Raw genomic sequence first — 5,000 nt, forward strand, 5'->3', positions numbered from 1 at the left:
TCCTCGATTTACATCCCGTACCTACTCACTGCTAGGTGAACAGAGGATACACGTGAAAGGAGACACACCCAAATATCTCCACCCGGCCGGGGAATCGAACCCCGGTCCTCTGGCTTGTGAAGCCAGCGCTCTAACCACTGAGCTACCGGGTGTGTGTGTGTGTGTGTGTGTGTGTGTGTGTGTGTGTGTGTGTGTGTGTGTGTGTGTGTGTGTGTGTGTCATTCAGGCAGCACAGAGCTCTTCCGAGTATTTCGGTACAAAGCAACAAGAGAAAATGACAGTTTCCAGTGATCGCCTTCAGCTCTCCTGGGCGACCTCCACGAGCCACTCGTGTACTCACAAACACTAATAGTACTATTTGTATGTGTGCTGCTCTATTCTAAGGCACCCTCGCTCCCTGTTTACCTAAAGATGCACCTTCATTAAACACACACACACACACACACACACACACACACACACACACACACACATACACACACACACACACACACACACACACACACACACACACACACACACACACACACACACACACACACACACACACACACACACACACACACACACACACACATACACACACGCCCGGTAGCTCAGTGGTTAGAGCGCTGGCTTCACAAGCCAGAGGACCGGAGTTCGATTCCCCGGCCGGGTGGAGATATTTGGGTGTCTCCTTTCACGTGTAGCCCCTGTTCACCTAGCAGTGAGTAGGTACGGGATGTAAATCGAGGAGTTGTGACCTTGTTGTCCCGGTGTGTGGTGTGTGCCTGGTCTCAGGCCTATCCGAAGATCGGAAATAATGAGCTCTGAGCTCGTTCCGTAGGGTAACGTCTGGCTGTCTCGTCAGAGACTGCAGCAGATCAAACAGTGAAATACACACACACACACACACACACACACACACACACACACACACACACACACACACACACACACACCCTGTTCACTTAGCAGTAAATAGGTACGGGATGTAACTCGAGGGGTTGTGGCCTCGCTTTCCCGGTGTGTGGAGTGTGTTGTGGTCTCAGTCCTAACCAAAGATCGGTCTATGAGCTCTGAGCTCGCTCCGTAATAGGAAAGACTGGCTGGGTGACCAGGAGGCGACCGTGGTGAATTACACACTGGTTGCACTCCTGGATAATTGAGTATATAAATATATAAACAGATGGGTAATTACAAATGCAGCACATATTTCCTCTTCTGATAGAAACATAAAGGATACAATACACCCTTCCATCCATCCATCCATCCATCCATCCATACATACACATATACATACATACATTCATACATACATACATACAAACTTACATATACATACATATTGGAAAACACGAAGTGACCCGCCTTGGGAACCTTGCAGTGGCCGAGAAAACGCTACTAAAACCGCCTTCGTTGAGTGCAAAAGAAAATAAACGAAACAAAAAATCTAACCGAAGGAAAAGCAAAGAAAAAAATAATGAAGCAGTCTGTTTCTCCTTACTGGCCGGACTACAGCCTCGCCTCGCCTCGCCTCGCCTCGCCTCGCCTCGCCTCGCCTCGGCTCGCTTCGCCTCGCTTCGCCTCGTTTCGCCTCCCCGTCAGCAGAAGTTTGGGGCACACTCCACTGTACCCCTTCCCTGACCTCTTCTCTGCCCCACCTACAGTACCATGACGGGTTTCCATATTCATTTTGCTTACTATCTGAAATTTTATACAGCTTCAGGAACTCGTGAGGGATTAAAATAGTGAAGACTGAGGCCATTAATCTTCTGCCCTCCATAGACACTTCTTAATGTCAATAAAATGGTCTAATCGTACACAAATCTCAAGGTAAAAATGTGGCCCAGTATTGAAAGGGTTAACCTGATCTTACATAGAGACGTAGGTGTAAAAACGTGGGAGAATAGTTAAAGAAGTTAGAGCAAATTAGTTCCAGAGTAATTATAAAGGAAAGGAAATATCAATAAAGAAAAGAAGAGAAGATTAAGGCGATACAAAAAGAAAAAGAAGCACGAAATGATGAGCAACAAGAATTATTAAATCAAGAGCATGCGTGCCAGAACCTCCCCCCGCCCCCACACACACACGTATACGAAGCTCCCCAGACACACAGGAACTCTGGAAGAAAAGCATTAGTAAGCGAAATTTCAAGCGTGGAGACAGTAAACTTTTCCACCTGAACTGAGTGAGTGGGTGAGTGAGTGACTGAGTGAGTGATTGGGTAAGTGACAGTGGATGAGTGAGGGTGAAAGAGCAAGACTGGCGCCCTTTCACACAAGACATGGAGGAGGAAGAAGTAAATTGATGTTGCAAAGGCGAACTGGAGAAGTGTTATCTTTGGAAGTGGTCTGAATTACAAGTATCATAAAAAAATAATAAAAAAAAAAAGTTGATACAGGTAAAATAAATGCGATTTTTTTCCCAGCTGATAATGCATATAAGGTAAACATTGGTATGGAATACATATACACTATACACCACACATACATGCCTGTACACATAGGTACATACACATATAAGTATATACATACACATACATATCTACGTTATTTTGCAGATCTATTGGCCCGTATTAGTTTCTTCAGTGTTACGACGCGTTTTCACATTTATTCTGCTTATTATCTGGTGATTTTATGCAGCTTCAGAAACTTATCTCGGGGATTAAAATAGTAAAGACTCTGACCATTAATCTTCTGACCTCTATAGACCCTTCCTAATATAAATACTGGGACTCATTTTTACTATGAGTTTGGATATGATTAATATCCAAAACTCATAGTAAAAATGAATCCCAGTACTGAAAGTGTTAATAGCTTCGTTCTCTAATCCCAAGTATTTGATTAGACACAAAGACAATATTTTAGATTTTCAAGAGAATATTTTCCACTGATGGTGCAGAATAATTGCTAAACTACTACTCGAATCACGAAAACAAAATTGGAAACCATATCAACTTTAACTAGAGTCTGCTAAAAATAGTCGGGATAAAACACTGAAATTTTGAAGAATAATGTCCATCAATCATTATCATCGTTACATTTCTTCATCTGAGTAAGCCGAGATTATTTTAGTGAACACAAATCAAAGTACAGACAATGAAGTAATACGTACTCCGTCATTCCTTTCGTCGATAGTGGTGTCAGTCGCAAGCATACTCTAAACTTGAACCATAACATTTGGGAAGGTTGAGAAGGGCCCTACAGCAGTAAATCGGTTAACATGCAACAGCGTACACAGAAAGATTGACAGGTACACATTTACAGACAAACAAACAAACAAATAGACAGACAGACAGACAGACCCAGAAATGTCACCACACACCACCGAACAGCAGATGTACACCACCACTATCATCAGCACCACCACTAACCACCACCACCACAACTACCACCACACCCTGGCCAGCCCTCGCAACAAAGCCAGCTGGACCAAGACCCCCATACCATACCAGTGAGATGGTGAGGGAAGGAAGCCCCCCTACCCCTTCGCTCCCCCTATCCATGCATAACCCAAGCTGGGGCGCCCCTGGAGTGAGGAGATGTATGCACCGCGCCCCAATGTCCCTATCGCTACCCGTAACGCCCCCATCACCGTCCCGAGGTATCTACAATTCAGATCAAGGCGTGGGGGAGCTCGAGGCAGCCTTGGGGAGGGTGCGAAAAGTTCATCAAATACACGAGTTACCCTCTACACTTATTGCTGCTGTCGATGGGGCTTCACTTGTGTTTTTTTCGGTATTACTTTTGCTGCTGAAATTACTGTTAAGCGTTCTCGTTGTTGGCGTCACTGCTGTTATCATTCTAATCATTGCACGAGTTACCCTCTACACTTATTCCTGCTATCAATGGAACTTCACTCATACTTTTTTTGTGTGTCAATTTTGGTAGTGAAATTACTGTTAAGCGTTGTCGTTGTTGGTGTTACTGCTGTTATCATTCTACTCATTACTTGGGTTATTCTCTTCTACACTTATTCCTGTTATCACTGCGGCTTCACTCGTTTTTCTTTTTTTTTCTGTTATTGTTGGTACTAAAATTATTGTCATCTTCAAGCGTTGTCTTTGTTGATGTTATTGTTATTTATATTCTGATCATGCAGGTTTCAATCGAGTTTTCGTTGTTGCTGTTGTTTCTCACACTACTATAACTGTTACTATGACATCAAAGTACATCCATGGCAATATCTATGCACGTATCCATCCTTACAACATCCCGATTCACGTATCCAGCCATTCATTCATCCACACATGCATACATATTTACACATACGTACATACAAAGTTGTTGGCTTCCCTTGGCATACTCCCTGCCTGCTTCTGTAATTCCAACTTCCTACGACTTAACTTCATTCATGACGGAAGTTTCAAGACATTTATCCCTTTCTTTTGGCTAACTCTATCGGACCTACAAGAGAACTAGCAACTAAGTGGTCCTTTTCTGTATTTTTGTTGTCTTTGGCCAGCTTTCCCCTTTTACATAAGCAAAAATACCATCAAACGAGTTACCAGGTTCCAAAGCCACACAGACAAAATGAATCGGCAATGCACATATAGGGCTCAAAAGTAGAACTAGAGAAGAGGGAAGAAGGGACAGTAACATCCAATCTTTCTCCTTTCTGCCCTCTCTCCTCTTCCCTGTAACCAACCAATCTCTACCCTCCTCTTCTTCTTCCTCCTCCTCCCCCTCCTCCTCCTCCTACTCGTCATCCTCCTCTATCATCCACCAACTCTAGCAACCCTAACTCTCCCCTCCTCTTCTCGCTCCTCCACTTCCTCCTCCTCCTCCTCCTCTTCCCTCAATTCCCGCACCATCCACCCGTTATAACCAACCTCCCTGTACCCTCCTCCCTCCTCCTCCTCCTCCTCCTCCTCCTCCTCCTCCTCCTCCTCCTCCTCCTCCTCCTCCTCCTCCTCCTCCTCCTCCTCCTCCTCCTCCTCTTCCTCCTCAAGACTCAGAAGGAAGGAATAAAATCTTGGAGGGGCCTAAGGAAAAGTTTTGATCCATGGCGGCCACCGA

This window comes from Portunus trituberculatus, chromosome 37, assembly GCF_017591435.1.
Source record: "Portunus trituberculatus isolate SZX2019 chromosome 37, ASM1759143v1, whole genome shotgun sequence".
In the NCBI taxonomy this organism is placed as follows: domain Eukaryota; kingdom Metazoa; phylum Arthropoda; class Malacostraca; order Decapoda; family Portunidae; genus Portunus; species Portunus trituberculatus.